The 21,056-nt window shown below is 38.8% G+C and overlaps 1 protein-coding gene across 1 annotated transcript in view; it reads left to right on the plus strand.

Moving 5' to 3' along the window:
* Window positions 1–21,056, plus strand: part of CLSTN2 (calsyntenin 2) — a 190,758-nt gene that overhangs the window by 133,333 nt on the left and 36,369 nt on the right. The gene's annotated exons all lie outside the window — the stretch shown is intronic.

Consider the following 21,056-nt stretch of genomic DNA (forward strand, 5'->3'; position numbering starts at 1 on the left):
GGGAACGACCCAGATCCCAGAGCAACTGTTCTGAAGTCTGTCCGGGGTCTGTCTGGAGTCTTCTGCACTTTCACTGCAACTTCCAGCTGTTTTAACTCTAATTAGGGTCCACATAAAAAGAGAGAAATGAGTTAACTTTGTTGAGTCATTTTATGCAGGAGTTTGTTTTTTTTAATTGAGCCACTTTAAACGGTAAGTAGAGGTTTATATCCTTTGGCAGTGGAGGGAGACGTGACATTGCATATAGCTCCCTAAAAGTTTTCCATTTACCATTTTTAAAAAATCTGCTTTATCAGCACAATGGAAGTGATGGAAACCTTTTCAGTAAAGAGTATGCTGACACAGAAGGGCTCTTCTATTATATTGTAAATCCAATCTGCAGACCTTTTCTTTCATCTGCTGTGCTGTATGTAATTTCTCCTTATTATTAAGAGTATATTGCGAGAAAATTATTATTAAAGAGATAAGAGTTGCCTTTCATAGATTTATTAATTCTAGGCAGGATAAGGATCATTTGGATGAAAGAAGACAGACTTCAGCAAAGTACTGTTTTTTCAAAGCAAGTTTCTTCTTATCTTTGAGTCCAAACTATGCTATTGAAGATGAGCTATAGGATGTTTACTTTTCTAATTCACCTTCTAAATGCATATAAAAATGAGATCTCCATCGTGTTTATCAGATGAAAGCCTGTGGTGATCATAGCACTTGCTTTGCATGCACGTTAACCAGTCTGGAATCAGTTTCTGCTGTACTTGATATGAAATCTTACAGTGTCTAAAACAAATTTAAATTAAATCATATTGAAGATTGCAAGTCAAGAGTAACTGACATCACCTCAGATAAGGCTGTTCTGAATGCTGAAGATGTATTTGTATTTCTAACTTTGTAGTAAGCATCTAAATTAATGATAATGCAAAGTTTGTGGGAAGTATTTCAATTTTGAAAATTGAGTGCAGCCAGCTTCTGTGTCCTTACAATAAGAGAAGAGCCAGTGTCCTCTCAATAAAAGAAATTTGTGTGTGTAACTCTTGTAACTTGGCCATAAACCTTCCTAACTACTACTGAAAACTGCTACATGATGGAAACCGGAGACAGAAAATATTTTTTTTTAGGTTACTTGATTAATTTCCTTTCATTTGGCTGCTGTCAATTGATTTCCACAGTATATTTTCAGCTGTTGTTTATAGCTGAAAAAGAAAGTAAGATTAAAGTATAAATAAAGTTTGTTATGGGTTGTGTGCCCAGACTTCCATGAAGATAAATTTATATTGTCATGGTGATACTGTTGTAAGTTTTGTCATGAAGGGACCTCATAAAAATTGCTGCTTTATCTCTTCTTCATGCTCCATCTGGCCTATATGGTAGAGTAAATTAAAAGAAACTGAAAATAAAATATATGTGAATAATGGCTGGGAAGGAACTTGCATGGTTTTGAAGACAAGGCAGTGAGAAATTTTCACTATAATGTAGTAAAATGATGCCTTCTTCTAACTGTATACCCAGAGTGGTCCACCTTAGAAAGCACAGGATATTTTAAAACCACATCATAAAACAAATTAGGATCCTACTCAATATGAAAAGAACCTGGGCTAGACTTTCAAGAGAAGATTAAGTTGATTATTTGCATATTTAGACACTGAAGTACCTCTGGAAATCTCACCTCCAGAGAGTTCATTCTGTAGTGGCATACTCTCTGCTTTCTTGTTTTTGTTATGTTAAGAAAAGCCTGGGAAGTGAGCTGTGCCCAGCTGCTGTCCATGTCCCCCCATCTGCACTGTGGGACAGGACTCTGCAGACAGGACAGTGCAGAGATGACTCTGCAAGACCCTCCAGGGCTTGGTCCCAAGCACAGCCAGAGCAGCGTAAAATGTGGCAGAGCACTTTATTGCTGAGCTCACTTTATGAGTGCAACAATGCAGAGATTGTTTTTGCTGAGAGGAATCCAGTGACCTTGGAAGAGGGTGAAGCTTGAACTGGTGAAATCATTTATCATTCTCACTGTGGAACAGTAAAATTTATGATACCAGCTGCTCTGGGCTCTATCTACTCCACAAGACTCCTCATTCTTTCAAGTCACTGACCAGGAATGTGAGCTTATTGTCATTCCAGGTCTAATTGAATTTTCTAGATCTCATTTCTGTGGTGGGTGAGTATGGCACACACCTGCAGGCTCCATCCTTTTCTGGATACAGGGATCCACAGAACATTTTATACAGCTGCACCTGAGTGCACCTGAAGCCTCTTGGCACCGTAACAGCCTTGCTTGTGTAAGAAGTGTCTGGAACCTCCACATGACCGTGTCTGCCAAGTTAGCTCTGGGAAGATTTGTGTCTTTAAGTCAGTTCATAAACCTAAGGATTTATTTCCAGTATGGCTTTGAGTTTATTTAGCCCTATTTGTTACATTAATGGCCTTTCCTAGGTGAATTTTTAACTTCCTGTACTGATCCATGACCTGAGAGTGCCACAGCCCTGGGCAGACGTGCCTTTACCAGTGACCTGCTAGGTCCTCTGCAGAAGGTGCTAATGATCAAGGGTAACAGTCTACACTGAAGGTATCCTTGTTGTTTATGAGGAACGTGGGAAAAAAAGAAATGTAAATAGTTTGGGATTTTCCCCACTTTCATCCTTTTGCAAAGTGTCTTAGTTGTGAGAGAATCCATTAGCAGTAATTTGGAAGTAAAGGAATAAAAAGAGCAATGTTAAAGAAAATCAGTGTCGAGTTTGTAATGCTGGGAAATAAAAACTGCAATAGATGCCCAGGTAGAGGAGGTTCCTTCCTTTTACTTATTTCCTTGTAAGCCCAGGTGTTTCCTTTGTTTCAGAATCATGACCTTTTTTCTGAGTTTCCCATTTAAAAGTTTCAATTGAGTATCACGATGTGTTTGTCAGCTTTTTTGTCATTTCTTTTCTCATACTTTAACTATTAGACACTTTTTAAACCCTATTACAAGAAATTTTGTTGCCAAAGACAGTAAAACGCAACTAAATCATCATCTATTTGTCTCAAATGGATAGGAACATAGGTGTGATTTTAAGTGAATTAGTTAGCCAGATATGTATTTGGGCCATTTAAGAATAGTCTTTGACTTTCTTAGAAAGCTGCAAACCAAACCAAAATTGTAGTTTGAATGATGAACCATGGCATTCAAGCCTTTGGTGGCAGTGGAATACATAACATTAAATAGGACAGTGTGTTTTGCATTCTGTCCAGCACAGGTATTACACTTGCCACACAAATATGAGGACAGTCAAGCCAAAAGGTGTTTTTCCTTCTCCTAAATCAATAGGATAGGAGCACTTTTTTTAGAGGGAAAAGGTCTCTGAGCCAGGGATGAACAATTTTTTCATGTACTTTATTCACAGCGCAACATTATTTTCAGGATGTTATCATTCTGCAAACAGTCTTCACGCCATGGGCAAAATTGATATTGATCCCATTAAAAACAGGGAATGCACTGCATGATCTGGAGTCATTCTAAGTCAGCAAAACCAGATAAATAACGCAGAAAGTTACTGTTTCTTCACTAAGATGAGATAAATTGCTTTGAATAATGCACAACTAACCTGCAGTGCTTTTCATTGTGGAAAAGCCCCAAACAATTCCTTTTCTAACAGGAACTAGAGGTAAAGGTAGTGCATCTAAATCTAAGTGTGCATTTTGTCTTTGTGGGCACTGAACTGGAACTGCTGAAGGATCAAGGCAAGGCCTTGGTTTGCATTTCACCCCTTCACTGGCCACACACATGCACCAGGGGCTTCCCCCTGGAGAAAGCAGTTGTGGCCAGTCAAGCACTTCACTCCCAGCTCCTTTTTTAAAACAAGGTACTGCACAAGGACATGGTAGAGCAGGAACTGACTTTTGAAGGAATTTATGTTACATGATTAGAGGGTAAAGTGAAATTGATTTGGTATCTGGACTCTTTTTTTTTATGGTTAAATTAGGTATTTCCATTAAATAACAGGATTTATGCTTGGAAGTTGTTCTTTTATGCTGGGTTTTTAGACATTGTTTAGAATTGTTACGTGCGTGCATTCAGTTTTGAGAAGAGCACCCTTCATGTAATGAAAACTGTGAGTGGCCTCCCTCTTGAGAGATTCAGAGAGAGAGAAAACTAGTGAATACTTACGGAAAGTACACAATGACCTCAGTCCTAGAGGGTTAAGGGTACACAGAGAGACAGGATGCTGCAAGTTTCCATCATCTCTGTGCGTGAAATTTCTCCTCTAGGTAAAAGTCCTCAGGCTTGCCAGTCCCATCCTTTTAAACATGATGCTCTATTTGAGTTAACTTTTTTTTTTAATGATGGAGTTTAGTTGTTTATTACTTGAAGCTCAAAAGAGTTTCTTATGCTCTTAAACACTTAGTTTAGAATTTGGTATGCAGGCCTGCACTGTGTTGCGCATACATCTCTAATAAAACTGCGAAAAGAAATCAGTGAGGTGTTTTCCTACAGAGCCAGTAAGAGATAAATGATAAATGAATCTCACTGATTCTGCAACAGAGATGAAATAATTCCAGGACTTAAAAAGTCTTGGCAGCATCCCTGGCACCTCAAGTGCCTTCCATTACAGCCCTGTCTATTCTGATACACTTCATTGCCACTTTCCATCTTTAAATGCTATTTTGACAAATATTTATTCAGTGTCTTGCTTCAAAACAGTTTTTGGTAGCACAAGGATGAGTCACCAGTGATGATAAATGCCAAAAATATTCTTTGAGATCCCAACTGAAAGAAGCTTGTTTAATAGAAGTTTTTAATGCAACTGCTCTATCACTGATAACAAGATCTTGACAAACCAATCACGGTGGCTGTCCAGAACTTGCTTTATGACATACAGAAGTTCCCTTGGGCCACCTCTGAAGTATTCCCTACAATCTGGTGTGGGTTTGTGCATTTCTGATTTCTGCAGTACAGCTTGGTGTGAAACACAGTAACTGCTCTGTGCTCCCGTAAAACTTCGATGACCTTAAGGAGCAACCAAGCTCAGTATTTTATAATTTCTCTATTTGCATTTGCTTGAAATTATTTGGACATTTTTCTGCATATTTCTGCTCTACATTTTGCAATTTTGTGACCTGTTTTATTACAGCTTTATTACACTGGTATGGAATTTTCACACCTGTTCATGATCAGCTACTGTTCCCAAAGACTTTGAATGAGCTGGGTTGACCCTTCTTAAATGATCCCTAATATGTGTTGTCCTTTGGGTCTTACATGGGCAACTGTTTTTCCCATATGTGGTTACGATCATTCCCAAGGCAAGTTAGAACTGTTGCAAACACCAAGCCCTTTAGCCCCTAAGACACCCATTTCTCAATCAAAGCAGGAAAAAGAAAAAGAAGGAAATTCTGCATAGAATAAAAGGGATTTAAAACTGTCTATAGCACTATGAAATAATAAAAACTCTAACCTTCTTTAAGCATACTGTGGGAAGGCCCTCAAAATAATTTCATTTCTTAGAGAATATCTTGATATGGAGTTATTAATACACCTAAACAAGCTGGATTAAAGTGTCTGTTAATGCCCTGGTTCTACAGTACTCTGGGAACTCGGGAAATTTAAAGCCTAGAACCCAAAATCCCAATCAAAGTATGCTTTGAAGGTTAACAGTCACATTTACTTTATTTGTCAGCTATTTCTAATATTTCTATTTTACACTGTATGATTGATCACTTATGCCACCAGAATTTGTACAGCACACACACAAACTGTTTTGGAAATGTTCAAGATCTTGGGCAATTTCCTGAGTCCCCTCTGTTGTTTATCTTACAAGAAAAGCAGGTTGGCTTTGGAGCATTCAGGTGTTGTCTGAACAACACCTAAAGGTAGGACTGACATCTTTATCCTCCCAATGGCAGGTTAGGAGACAAAGAGGTTGTGTTATTAATAAATATAATTTATCCATGTGCATGAACTGTTTATTCTGGCCTTGGAGCCAGGGTTTCTGGACGTCTGCAGTTCAGGAAGAAAGTATGGTGGTGTTTTTCCACTGATTTACTTTAACATCTGGGTAGTCTCTTGACAATGTCAAAGCCTAGAAAAGCATATGTTCAAGCACATGACGAAAAATTATATAAAAATGCAAAACCGAGCAGTTTTCTAGTTCTGCAGTTAAAAACTAAACACAGGTTGCTGCCTAACTGCAGTCATCAAGTGTTACTGAACTGACATATTTGCTTGATGCAATTTAGCAACAAGAAAGGTGGATTATAATAGAATTATTTCATCATGAATGAACTACTGATCTAATTTACTAAGACACCTGGAAGTTACAGCATGACAGCACAAAGACATGCTGCAGCTACACTACATGATCAGGCTTTTCAGGTGCTTTATCTGTCAGCATGATTAAGCAATTTCATTATTTAAAGTTGTAATTAAGCCATCCGTATTTTTGAAACCCATTGTGAAAATCAGTATTACACATTATGAGTTTCAAGGCTACAAAAGCAGCTCACAGCTTGCATGCAAATCAGTTTGCAAACTCTTCCTGCCACTGCAGTGAAGTGTCCTGTGTCACTGCCACAAGTGAATGTACCTTAAATAGAATGATTCTTATTTGAAAGCTGCATTTTCTAATGCAGTTGTTTACTTGCACCAAATAAGAACTTGATCTCCTAATCTTCCCTTTCTATACTTTACCCAGTACATTTTATTTTCTTATATTTATTATTGAAATTGTAGTGGGGGTACATGCACAACCTTGGCACAGAGATACACTTTATATATCCCCTTAAATTTCCTTCCAGCTTTACCTATTATTCTCTAAGTAATGTCTAATATTCTAAAAATATATTATTATGGCTGCTAGTGGTTTAATAAAACTTATATCAGTCATTTGTCATGTGAAAGTAGCCGTATAAACAACTCCCCACCTAAGACTGTAGGAGTCATTTAGCTGTACTATGGATTTGTCAGTTCTCAATGTACCACCTCCCTAGGTCATCAAAATCAATATTCTTATTTACAGAGCTCCTGGGATGTATTAGGAATGACTGTGGTGGAGAAACCAAATGCATGATTTACAGGAATTAGAAGAAAGATCAATTTCACTTTTCATAAAGAGCGCTACATTTTTAAAGATATTGACTGTCTTAAGACATAGATTAAAAAAACAATTTTTGCATTCACCTGGCTTTCAGAAGAATTGATATCTATTTGCCATATTGAACTTTTATGTTATTAGTGTGTTTATGTGCTGCAGAAAGTAAAAAATTCCTAAGGACTGCATTAGGCATCTGCAGAGCTGATGAGCCAGTGCTTCCACTGGTGTGAATCTGCACTGGCTGAGATTCCAAACCTTTGCTTCCTTACCAAATGGATATTCACTGTGTAAGAATAAAGGAGAATCAGCAGCTGTTAAATAAGATCAGGGTAACCGTGCAGGTTTTCAGTTCAATGCTACCAATTAAAAATGTAGTCTTGAAGCTGTGCTTGGATCCGTGAGCTTTGCCAGAGCATGGCATAGCCAGGATAACTTCAAAATTTAACATTAACCATTCTCTCATTAGTAATTATCGCCTGATTAGGTTACAAATAATTGTGAATCCGTTTATAGTTTGTAGCAGTACTAGTGCTGGCTAGGAAAATGGAAATCCTTATGAATAATTTCATGTCTTGAAAGCGTTTTTTACTTCAGGCTTGCATATTCTTTATAAGCAGGCAATGAACCCTACAGAAACTTCCTAGGCAGGCAAAAGCAGTCTCCTCACTTAAATTTTCCATGAGCAGAAGTTGTTTTCAAATGAAATTCTAAGTGCAACTTTAATGTTAGAAATTCCAAGTTTATTGAATCATAATTTTGGGAAAGTTCCTGGCATTCTCTGGTATTGTTGATGGCTGTGATGCTTTTTAGTATTAGGGTTTTTTTAAGTAATTGCATATTAAAGTCATAACAAACCTTCATCAGCAAGCAAATTTCCCAAAAGAAGCATCACTAGGCCATAGAAGTTGCACAGAGTTCTAGTAGAGTATTATAACAAACCTTCCAATTTTAAAATATCCTCACAGCAGCCAGTTAAGTTCTTATTTCTAATTTACTCACAACTGCTTGAAAACAGACAAAAAGCTGCAGACTGATAGTGCACAGATCTTCCTCCCCCTGCTCTGGTGTTCTTCCAAATGGACAATTAATGGCATTGCAGACACTCCAGAATTTTACTGCATTTTTTCAAGCAGTTACTCAGAGTCCAGGGTCTGACTAAGTTATTTTCCAATCTTGCAGTGATTCTTTTATTACTGATTCAGTCTTATCCCTTCCAGTTTGTTTACTCCAATTAACCTGTGGACTCAAACCTGTTCAGAGTAATTTACTGTTGCTGTAATTGCATGCATGGCCTGCATGGCATTTTTTATTCTTTGCGAAGCGGCCTCATGCCCTCTCTCCCTGAGGCACCTCTGCCAACATCCCTGGATTTGGATGCGCTCCTGAGTGAGGGTTTGCTGTAGTTCTATGGCCAGCACAGAGACCCTGATTTCAAATTCAGCCTTCGTTTTCCGTATGATGAATATTTAACCAAATGTGGCTGATTTAATGAAAATTCTTGCAGTAACTGATCACACAGTGCTCAGCTATAGTAAATAGAAGGAGAACTGGGATCACAGTTAAGTGTATTACAATTCAAACATAAAATCATGTTATTAATCTGACTCGTGAGTGTGCAATAGGAGACCATAGTCCTGTGCATGCAGAGGTGACAGGAAATGTCCAGTTTCTTTCAGGTAATGAGACATTGCTGAATGTCATACTTGGATTCCTTGCAGAACTGCTCTTGCTTTCCTTGACTGCCACTTTCTAGCCCAAATGGACTAATTGTGTTTGAATTTCAGAAATGCACAGCTCTCAGCTGGCAGACAATTCACCTGTTACCTTTATTTCTGCAGTTACAGTTGTTTCATGTCATGTAAGACTTCCATATGAATTGGTCTGGGTCTGTTATTACATACTTTAGGGGAGCATATTAGGATTTTTGTCCTTAATATTCAAATTCTTTTTCTTTAAGTTATTTACAGTTTTGAAAGCAAGCAAACACCTGACCTATTTGGCAAAACTACAAAGGCATATTTTTCAGTGGTTTTTTTTTTCCCTGAAGAACTTGTTGTCTTATTTCTAACAGTAGTAGTTTCAGCACCCATTTACCAATCAACAAAACAGTGTTTCACTGGGAAAATTCCAGACAGCTCAATTGTGAATAAATGTTTGAGCCTTTAAACAATTACTTTAATGAGATCCATAAAATGTTAAGGGCTTTTGCAACACTGATATCAAAAATGTCTTGCCACAGTCTATTTGTTTCATGTCCCTAACATCAGCCCAGAACTATTCTGGGATGAAGACCCTCAATGCTGACTTGTTTCCTCCCATAAAAGCACTAAGAACTTTGATTAGTGCTAAAAGCAAGCTGCATATTGACTAGATAACAGCATTCTCTGGCAAAGTCACAAATACAGCTGATAACTAATTACCTTACTATAGCATATAACATATAATCAGCCCGTCTGCAAAATGCCAGCTCTGTAATTAAAGTCCCAGCAGTCCCCATTTCACTAAAGAGACTATGCATAATATTTGGGTTGTTTAATTTCCTGACTTATCTCTATGTATAAATACAGAAGCACGGACATACAACCGTTCTTCACTTTACAGAAATTATTAAGGTAGCCAAGTATGACTCATTGCCACCTTTTAGCTGCATTAAAAACAAAATAGCATTTGCTTTTCCCTGCATTATGTCCTAATTGCCTGCTGGAACCAAAGTAAATCCAAGACTAATCTGTATGGGGAAGGAGCACCAATTTTTGCTGTGCCTTTGTGCTGCTGTAGCTGCCTCCAGCTCAGACTGCTGCAGTATCCAGACCTGCCAGAGTAGTGGGCTCTGGGCTGCATGTGATTCACCCCGTGGTTCCCTGGAGAGATCCTCTCAGTTCAGTGTGAGAGTTGTGTAAGAGCAGGGATTCTTTCATCCCCGATTTGCACTGTGCACTTTGAACAGAGCAAATAATCTTTCAAGTAAATCGCTTCTCCCAAAACGTGGAAATTGTGAAAGGTGTTTAACACCCGTGTCAGCTCTATCTGCCTTTGCTGAGCACGTTTAAAGCAACCCTTGCAAGCAGTCTCAGCACTTCCTTCAGAGATCAGAGCCTTTGAAGAGGGATTTGCCAGGTGATGGGAACCCTTCAAAGAGCCAGCAAAGGACAGGTCTGCAGCCCCAGGCAGTATCCAGGTGGGCTTTCTTCTGTGTGCAGACTGAGAATCCCAGTGTTTCCCAGATGGTAGCTGAGAGCTGAGGCATCAAGTCTGGATGTTTATTTAATGAATTCATGCCAGCACATAACACTTCCTGTGGAATGTGAATCGATAAGGGAGTGTAGTCCTTTGGTCTGACAGAAGTGAGTGATGTGAGTAGGTGGGACTGTGTGAGAGGGAGAAGACAGGACTTCTCTTCAGGAGGTGTTTTCAGAGCTGAGCACAAGTGTTTGCCCTCCAAAGCAAACAAGCCCCAGCTACCCTGTTTTCTTTGTCTCTGGGGTCTAGTTTGCATTAATCACAGTCTTTGTACCTGTATAACATTCTAAAAGCTGCCTGAATCAAGTGTTGTATTTGTTCAGACACCAGCAGCAAGGGAAGGATGTATCATCCTGCTTTTAACAGTGACAGCCTCCTTTTTCTTCATGCAACCTCCTTATGCTCAGAGAGAAAAAAAATCCTCAGTTACTGAGTACCCTTCAGGAGTGTGGCCAGAACTCCCAGTTGCCTCAGTCCTTGGAGCAGCAGTCAGTCAAGATGCCTGACTCAAATGTAACCTTTAACATTTGAGTATTAGCATTTCAGCCAGGTTTCCAGAAAGCAAACTGAATAAAACCCTGAATATTAATATTTGAGTGGTAATGGCAAACAATAGCAGGGCTTGTTTTGTATTAACACTCATAGTCTTTTTTTTTTTTTTTATTAAGTCTATGTTTTGATTAAGTCTTATTAATAAACTGAAAAGTATTTGCTTGGTTTTCTAGCAAATAATGTGTGTTTCAGGAGGTGTGTTAAATGGGCATTTCATTTAGTTTATGACCACAATTCCATTTGCAGACAGAGCCCTCCAAAGAGTGAAAAATAAGTTTGTTGCCAATCTCTTAACAGAAATATCTAATAGGTAGAATCCCTGCATGTGTCACCTAACAAGAAGGCAGATCCTGGAGATGAGAGAAAGTGATTTAAATTCCAGATAAGATTCAAAGATGAATGATGAGGCCTCATGAGTATGAATTCTATGTGTGCTGTCTTGAGAAGGGAACAAACTCACAGACCAAAAGCTCATTTCAGCTCTCTTTGAAGTCAGGTTGTTCGAAAGCCCACACCTTTTCAGTTTTGGAAAGGACATTAATAATGCAAGAAAACAAGGCTAACATAATTTGGGCCTCAGTGTACATGAAAACATCCCTAATCTCTGTGCTCCCTTCCCAGTGATGTACTCAGGAACATAATGGATGCCATTTGGAAATAAAACAGTTTTATGCTTTATAAATGCACTGATAGCTGAAATTCAAAAAATTAATTGAACACTTCAATAGATAATGTCAATCAGGTATCAGGTCTCAGATTAGGAAATAAAGGAGGTATTTGGGCTGTTTCAGTTAGGTAGGAGCTCAAAGGATTGGGTGGGTTTCGTAGTTCTCCTTAATATTATTCTGATTTGCTAAGTGGTAAACGTGTTCTGTTTGTGAATAATTCCCAAAGATATGATCTCCCCAGGTCTTTGCATTTTTTCATCTCTGATCATATACATATACATTTGGGTATATAACATTTATAGTAGCTTTTGGAGTTTAAAGAGATATTTAGCAGAAAATTTATACTGACAAATCACAGATCAGTATCTGGCATATAAATAAAATAATCATAGAAGCCCTTTAAATTAGGAGGCAGGAAATTAAACTTGTAGTGTTTATTCTGGCTAAGACTTTGGCTGATCTCTTTATTCCTCAGATTCAGTTGATTCAAGTTGATCTAAAAAAAGTCCCCATGTTTCATTATAAGGGAGAAAGTGCATTCATCTTGGAGTATTGATCATTCTTTCCATTTAGATAGGAGCAGTTTTCCACCCTGGTAGGAGCAAGGCAATATTTTATTGAGCCTGACAAGCTGCAGCATCCGTAGTGGGAGGTACAGTGCCTCTCTCTTCCCTTGCTCTTCCTGCTCTCCTCAGCCTTAGAATTTCAAGGGCAAATCCAAGCTGGCAGTGGCCATGCTGCATCTCTGAAGCAAAGTTCTTTGCATTATCCTTAATGGTTTTATTTTTATTCCCTGACATCAGGGGACTTTCTGCCTTTTGTTAATTTGTGATTGATTGGTGTTAATTAATAGAAAAATAAAGGGAATTTTTAAAAAAGGAAAAAAGGGAAATAATACTACCAGGATGAGTTACTGTTCAGTAGAGCTTCCTGTTACAGGTAGTAAAATATTGTAAGAAAAAAGAGCAGATAAAATAGCAATTACTTGGTTTGTTACTTATTTTTTTAAACAATAGTAGAGAAACCTGGAAAACTTTTTAAGTGGTCTGTTCTCCTCCCGGCTGTCTCACTTCTGCTGGCAGTAGTGCTGCTCCCTTCATTGGGTATCTGACAGCTTCAGAAGGGAATATTGCTTCTGAAGCAGGAGGTCACTGCCCTGCTCCCATTATAACTGTCCTTTGCAAACCAGCCCTCAGCCTAGAAAGCCTGGAAAGAGGCATGGCCCAGTCCAGAGCACCACATTCAAATAATGTTAACTGGGCTTATTCACATGAAGCAGAGAGAGGATGAGAGAGATTAATGGCCAACAAAAATGTCCTTACTGGTGAAGAATAACCAACATCCATCCTAAGCCCATGAAAATTTCTTTATGGGACCATTATAACAGTTTATATAAATTATTTTCCTTTTTATTACCTACGAAGAGTTTGTTACTTGGTAGCTGAAGGAATATCAATAGTAACTTTAATAGTGGAGTTAACAGGTGTCAGTTTTCATTAGCTGTGTATCACTTCAATAGTTTAGTTTCAATTTCAGTCCAACTCAATTATTAAATACTTAGTTTCTGAAAATGTTTTTTATCTTTGTATGCTCTGATAATGTCTCTTTCTTTAACAGTTTTTAAATCAATTTATTCTGATAGGAGCTGTTGAATGTACCGTGAAGTCTTTACAACTAGAACATTTACGACTGGTAGAATAGTACTAATTGGTCTAAGAAAATATTCACATCGATATGAGCTGTTTGGAGTTTATTCATTTCAGTGATTATACCATGTTGACTTTCTAAAAACAGTGTTCCCTTTTTACTTTAAAGCTTTAGAAATACGTAACTGTTCCACAACCCTGTTTCCAAATGTTTCACTCTAGGTTGTTGTTGGGATTTCGGGGATTGTCCCGGGATGACTGAGAGATGTCACAGAGATGATTTATTGCAGAATCAGTCTCATGTTTATTGAAGGCTGAGGCAGGAGAGATAGTGTGAACAGCATCTCTAATATCAAGAGCAGCAGTTTCAGTAGCAAAAGCAAAAGCGGCGGCAGCTGCAGCAGGCACAGGTGCCAAGGTAGCAGCAGCTGCAGCAGGTCCAAAAGCTGAGGTAGCTAAAAGCAGCTTTTTTCTACAAGGCCTTATATACTTTTTTAAGCCAGTAAGCAAATGCCACAAAGCTTGCTAACGCATTTGTACCAATCATCACTGTACATGATTTTGCCGCAGTGCGTGTTTTCTTATCCAGTCAACATTTTGCTATTAGGGCCTGTTGCACAGGCTTATATTACTACATCTTAACCTTCTAAAAAACTCTATTATAAAATTTATTGTTAAACTGAAAAGTCTTTACTCTTTTACTTATCACTATTATTTCTTGCATAAAACATGTTTTTACTTGTTAAAAATACATTTCTACTCTTATAAGGCATACTTATTTCAAAACTACAAAACTACTTTCTTGCTTTAAGCTGCAAAAGCTCATTGTTTTAACTCAGGCAGCCTTTGCCAAGGTCTCAGATCGAAACATGTATCCATTTCTGTCTGTTCAAGCACAATGCTGTTTCCGTACCCTGTCAGCACCTGCGGGTTTTTTGTAACTTCATTTCCCACAGGTTGTAATTAAAAAAACGCAAAGTTTGTGTCTATATATGCATATGCATATCTATATATCTCATACATTCATATGTATCTATGTGCCACTAAAAGCTGTAAAGGACTGCACCAGTGAATTGGTTTTACCATCTCTCCATCTTACAGTAACGTAAAAGTCTTCAGGTATGGGACAGAGTTGTCAAGTCTCTTCTAATAGTAAGACAGAAGAATCTGTGCAGGTGAACAGCCAGATAAATTTCAAATGAGAGTGGTTTCTGATGGAAAAGGGCCAGCACTGTGGTCATGCAAGATCTTATCAGGGGGCTGCAGAATAAGAAGCTAAGAGATGTCTTTGATTATTATTTCATTCCCTGTCCTTTCTTTTTCTACAGTTAATGAATAGAGGTTTGCCCTGAGATTTCTTAAATCCTTTCTGTTTTTACACACTGAAGGTTCATTTGCAGATGACTCCAAGTGTTGTATGTGGCTGGAATGAAGTCGGCTTCATTAAATGCTGGAGTAATAGAGTGGATATTATGATTCCAAAAGGGGCAGGGGATGCTGAGATGCAAGGCAGTGATCTGCTCTGCCTGGCAGAACGCCTGCAGCACAGGGAGGGGAGGATACTCTGGCTAACAGGGAGGTCAGCGTCACAATTAACATCTTCTCTCCAGCATATGGGGCAGGGAGCTTGGACAAAACCAGATAAAAAATCTTGGGAAACTCACAATCAGATTTGTATACTTTGCTCTTTTAAACTGAGGACAAAGTACTGGAATTGTCTGCCCGCCCAGGGAGGTGGTGGAATCACCATCCCTGGATGTGTTTGAAAAAAGATTGGATATGGCACTTGGTGCCATGGTTTAGTTGAGGTGTCAGGGCATGGGTTGGAGTCAGTGATCTTAGAGGTCTCTTCCAACCTGGTGATTCTGTGTGATTCTGTGATTCTATGATACACAAACCAGAATAAAACTAACCCACAGTAATGAGAAATTTGCCCCCGTTGCCACAGGGTGACTTGCAGTGTCTGTGTTCACCTTCTTTTTTGAGATGAAAGACATTGGCTGTGTCAGTCAATCTCCAAATAAAACACACTGCTGAGTTCTGCAAGATTCAGGTTTTTAATCTTGGGAAAATCAAAGATCAAAACATGTCTTACATCTGTAAGTCTGGTGCTAAATACAGACTCACCTGTTTTAGGTGCTTGCTCTTCCTTCTGCATTCTTTTGAATGGATGTGGAGGGGAAATGGCTGAGGAGGGAAAAAATAATTACTTTTATTTGTCACTACAAAGTAAAGAAGAATTTCTGATAAAATGCAACAAGGCATTTCCTATGGGACCATCAGTAGCTATAAAGGAAAATACTTGGCAAACATGCTGTATAAATGTAATTCAGGAATTAGTTTGGATGAATTGGTATTGTTGGGGTATTTCTCAAGAGAAAAAAAAAGGTTAAAAAATGGAACTTTCCTCACCAAATTTTCTGAGTGATTTAATGGACATTACAGTTCTGTTTAACATGGTAAATAAACCATATTGCATAATATATTGCAGGGCTCAAGGTATTCTAACAAAATATTCTATCCATATTTTCTTAAAAATATCAAATCTTAGGGATGTTTCCTGAACAGTCTCTGAAAATCTGTTTTTTTTAGTGAATGTCTAAGTCATATAAATGTTAAGCAGAAGAACAAAATATGTACTAGACAGTGAGTAAATAGTTGAAAATGTCAGTTTGGAAAGACTGTGATTAGATATGTGCTTTTTTGTGTAAAGCATTTACTTGAGCAGGTACACAAGAAATTCCAGCAGGTTTTTCTAATGGACAGTTTTCTAAACTATCCAACCAAATAGTTCATATTGAAGGAACAATTCTTTTATAAGGTACACAAACTCTAATTTGAAATCAATCAGCATGAAGCTGCATTATCCTTTCAATTAGTGAGATTATAAGGGCAAGGAAGTGCTTCCCAGTCTTTCACCTCCAGTTTGTTTCAAAATACACAGTTGTGGAAAACCCCTTCTGTTTTGCTCAGCTTTCTCAACAAGATGTCAGTGCAGGGACACCTGAAGGGAGCTGGCTGGGTTTCACAGTGTAATGTCACTGGTGCCTCATTCAGGAGCTGGGGCATGAGCCACTGCCTGCAGAGCCCTGAGAATGACATCCCTGTGGCTCTACCCACCTCAGGATAATCACAATTCTCTTCCTTTCATCCGTGCAGCCAGGGTAGGAAACACAAACTGTTTCTAGATTCCTCACCCAAAGTCCTGTGAGGAAGCAATAACTTCCTTGAGACTTCCATGAGGAGCAGGGAAGTCTGTTCTGCTCCCTTCTCTGGGTAATGTTCTTTTGATACTTAGCTGAGGTTCCAGAAAGAAGGGATTAATTTGCGCAGTGCTCATCTCCTTTTTTCTAGGACTGATCACACACAGTCCTTTACAAATGCAGTTGTAGGAGAATGGTTATTTAATTTTCCAAATTAACTCCCTGTACGAAAGCTGTAACATCACATCAGCATCTGTACTAGAGACATCCAAGTTCTGATATAGCTCTGATAGCTGTGGAAAAGCTTCCTCACCAAGGAGTACAAATTACTCCATCCTACAGCCACTACTGCTGACACTTGGAAGAGTGGTGATGCTCCAGTCTCAAAAGCAGAAAAGCTGGTCCAGAGCAAAGCAGTCTGGCTGGTTGGGGTTTTTCCTTCACTGCCACCACCAGCTGTCAGAATTCAGGAGCTTGCTCAGGGAGACTCTGTGATCACTTTTGAGCAGGGCTGTGCAGGCTGAGGTTCAAGCTACAAGATTTATGTGTAGGTTACGTGTGCAGCAGTATTCTTATACAAAAACACTGCTTTGGTAGATTGTGACAGTGTATCACCTGTAAATTTAACTGTGGGAGTGTGGATCAGTGCCTCCTTTTCCTATATGCAGTACATTTTCCTTCCATCCTGCCTTAATTACTATTTCCATACTGTATCTATTGGCACTGCAGAGACAGGGTATATTGATTTTACAGACGGGGGGGGAAAGTGCCGTGTGAAGAAGCTGCTGAAGGAGAAATGTAGAACACAAAACACAAAGAGAGTATTTAAAAAAAAAAACCCTGGTACATAATCTGAATATTTTAGAGCTTTATTTAAAGTTTTCTGAAGAGGTTGTGGAGATACTGGAGACCTATTTGCAATCTGTGCACCTTCACTTAGTGGTCAAGACTATCCAAACCCTTTCCCAGAGATGTTTTAATCATTTCCAATGAAGCAATAGGTTGAGTAAAGCCAACACATGAGGACAAATAGGTCTTCATGCAGAGCCTGTTACTGAGATAGAATAAAAAATGCTATAAGATACAGCAATTAATGTGACTGAATGGATTTGATTAGTCAGTGTTTGCATTTTGCTTTTGTTTATTTCCAAAAGCTCTTCTCCAAAATGAATATGCTGACAGACTGTACTGTAGCACAAAGCCAGTTTCAAGTGACTATCTGTTGATTCCCACAAAAGCAGACTTTTACCATAAAACCACATATTCACAGCAGAAACAGATTTTTCTTCATTGTATTAGACAACAGAAAGGCACCAGGTAACTCAGGTACCCAATGAAGCAATGCCATCCTTCACACTGAGTATCTGCATACTGAATTACGCACTTGAGATCTCCACCAGGACATTTTTAGCAGTGTTATCTTCTGTTCCTGGTGGTGTAGGGATAATAAAATAATTTTTAAAAGAAGTGCTTATAGACAATGAGAAAAAGAGCTCAAAAAGTCAGCTGTGTAACTTATTTTTTTATACCACTTAGCTTTTGCAGGTAGCTCAGCTACTGAAATTTGAGGCAAAGATTTATTAGAAGAAATCAAAAGGAAGCTGCAGTTATAGCAACAGCAATGCCCCAAGGTATCTCCTTTTCTTCTTTTAAACTAACGTGCCTTAATTGCAGACAACTGACAATAGGAAAACGATTAAGATAATCAATGAGTTTCTAAAGTAACAGATTAAAGCTAATTCAGTGGCTTTAAAGATCCCATTTCAGAGACAACCCTGTTAAACCCGAGAGTGGGAGAGGAGGAAGGCTCTCTGTGCTCACCTGTGAATTGCCTTCATGCAAACTCACCAATCTCGGGCAGAATGACTCAACAAATGCCTAAAATGCTTAATTTTTTTTTTAATTTACATATGTAAATATACGACCTTTTTTTTTGAAAAATTGCAAATATATGTAAATTTTTCAAATTTATATGAAATCCACTGCCAACCAATTCCAAATTAATATCTTTTTTAGGCTTTCTTGTGGCAGTGGCACTATTCCTTAGGTCCTGATTTAAAGTGTAATGAAACAGTCTTTCAGAACCTTCCTTTTAGCTCCTGTTTGTAAGCAGTGCACTGCTTTCTCTCAGTGCTATAAAAATATGTCCAAAATGCGTAATAAAAATATTTTGTTGTCTCAAAATATATAAAAAATCTATCAAAATTATTGGAATCAACAGAAAAAGAACAATGCAAAACTTTGTAAATTTTTAAAAAGCTCTTTCAGAAGGATTTTTTTAGAGATGGAGAGAAAAAGGTGGTATTTTTTTAAACTCAAAGCAATACCCCTCTCCCCATCCAATTTTCATTTCTTTTCAGTCCTCTGAACCAGGGTAGTGGGGGCTAGGTTTTGAAGCAGAGCCACAAAGCATTTGGCTGCTTTCAGAAAAAGGCCAAGAGGGTTGTCCTGGGGATTGTGGCTGAGTGAATAATGCTAATGCCATTAAGTATAATATTCCCTGCCTTCTTTAGTGAGGTGATATAAAAATGCAGAGTTGTCCACTTTGAAAAGCCTGTCTGTGGTCACTTCTGCCTTGGCTGCTGTTCTTCCCTAGCTGTTGTTCTTCCCTAGCGCTGCCTCCCCTCAGGCTGAACAATCCCCGTTCCCTCAGCCTCTCCTCATATGGCCAGAGCTGGCCCTTCTGATGATTCTCCACTGAATTCACTCCAGTTTATCTAAATATTCCTTGTACTTAGGGGCCCAAAGCAGGCACAGTGTTTTAGATGTGCTGTAATAAATGATGACTAAGGATGGGGGTGATGGATTCAGAGCATGTTAAGATGCTACAAAAGGCATTGAGAAGTGAATACAGTGACATGCTCTGTGCTTTAAATTTGGATTAAGATGCTTTCTTCAAACGAGTGGTTGTCAGACCACTTTTGCCAACTGAACGAGTGGTTCAGACCACTCAGGCAGAAGGATTTTTGTCTCATAGCTGCAGTAAGTGGTGCTTTGTGCAGTGAGCAGAGAGCTTTCTTTGCTTTCCTTTTCTTCCTCCTGCTTTTGTTGAGGATGTTTGAATGTGTCCTGACAGCACTTCCTCAGCAAAGTCACACAAAGCAGAAGATGGAAGCCACACGTGCCTTTCTCATCCCTAAGGGTGTGCCCTGAGCAGCACTGAGGGGATGTGCAGAGCTGTTGGCCTGCTCGGGCTCCCTGCGCTGCAGAACAGCACTAGAGGGACACGCAGGAAGCTCGGCAGAGGCTCGTGGTTGAACATGGATGGCTCTTCACTGGGACACTTCTGGGAGCACAGGCTGACTTCGTGTGTGCAGCCAAGCAGGTGCATGGCCCCCATTCCAGGAGTGTCCCCAGCTGACCCGAGGGAGCTCAAGGAGCTGGAAATGGCAAATTCTCACAGGTGCATGCCAGGCCTGTATGGACAAAGCTGAAAAATGGGGCATTTTTCAGACCACCAAAGTCTGGTTCTAAGCACCACATGCTTCTCAGACCAAGAACTTTGGTTTCAGTCTTTTCCTGAGCATTCTAATATAAAGCACAAAAATTGACGTTTTTCATTAGAAGGTGCCAAGAGCTTGGGACACAAACTCTGTAAGATTTATATGGAGGCTGTTTTCAGCTATTTCATAAAAGCATATTCCAATGCAATGGCTTGTAATCAGCACTAGGATTTCAGGCTGTTTAATTCACTGTGATTTGATTAATACTTTCTAGAGGCAGTCTGATGTGATAGAGTGATTAGACCAAGCCATCCAGCAGGTTTGGAAAGCCCAGCTTACTCATCTGTACTTTTATCTCATTAGAATAGCTTTATAAATGAGATTTTTAAAATAAATTTCCAACTTGAGATTATTAAAATTTCTTTATTTGCCAGTGTAGTATATTTTATAATTTTCTTTTCCTGGCTTCACTGCTTCATATTGCATTCCATTGCCACTGTGGAATACATGCAAGGAAAAAACTGGCTTCCTATGTTAAGAAGGCAAAGAAGGCATCTGAAATGACAGCATAACAAATTACACACCACAATTATTTATTTCATTATTTTGTTGCTTGTGAAATGGTCAGCCACGTAGTATTGCCTGCTGCTGAATAACTGGGATGTATTCCAGAGTTTGGAAGTAACTTTTGCTTCCCTGTAGAATATTTGTTTTTACACTGAAAGATCATTTGGAGGAATAGACACATGTCTGTGTCCCTAAGTTTGATTGAAATCGTGTGACAATTAAGATGACCAACACGTGCTGTTGAAATCTCAGGAACAGCTGAGCTGGGACTTTAAGTGTGTAAATTCCCTTCAAAACAAAGCTTTTTGTGTTTATGTGTTGAAATTTAAGGAAATGCATGTAAGTGATGGTTCGAGGACTTCACCAAGCTGCATTATCTTTATGTTCAAGAATGTGTAAGAAAAATTAAAGCTACTAAGTACTTTGTGTGGATGTCCACAGTTGGACATCTGCATTTTTCTTGGAAGCACTTGAGCCCAGCTGCAGGAGACTTGAATTGCGGGATTTATGAAATGTGTTTCCAGGAAGCGTTTTCTTTGAAAAATGTAACTGCCTAATGGAGTAATTACACTGGCTACACATTATTGTGCTCTTTGTGTATGAAATGACCCAAAATGTTTGGGTTTGCTCTGTCAAAGTACTCCTGCTTTAGTTAAACATGAGGATTGCTCACTTACTGGGGTGCACC

The sequence above is a fragment of the Corvus moneduloides genome, chromosome 10 (genome assembly GCF_009650955.1).
Source record: "Corvus moneduloides isolate bCorMon1 chromosome 10, bCorMon1.pri, whole genome shotgun sequence".
Taxonomy (NCBI): domain Eukaryota; kingdom Metazoa; phylum Chordata; class Aves; order Passeriformes; family Corvidae; genus Corvus; species Corvus moneduloides.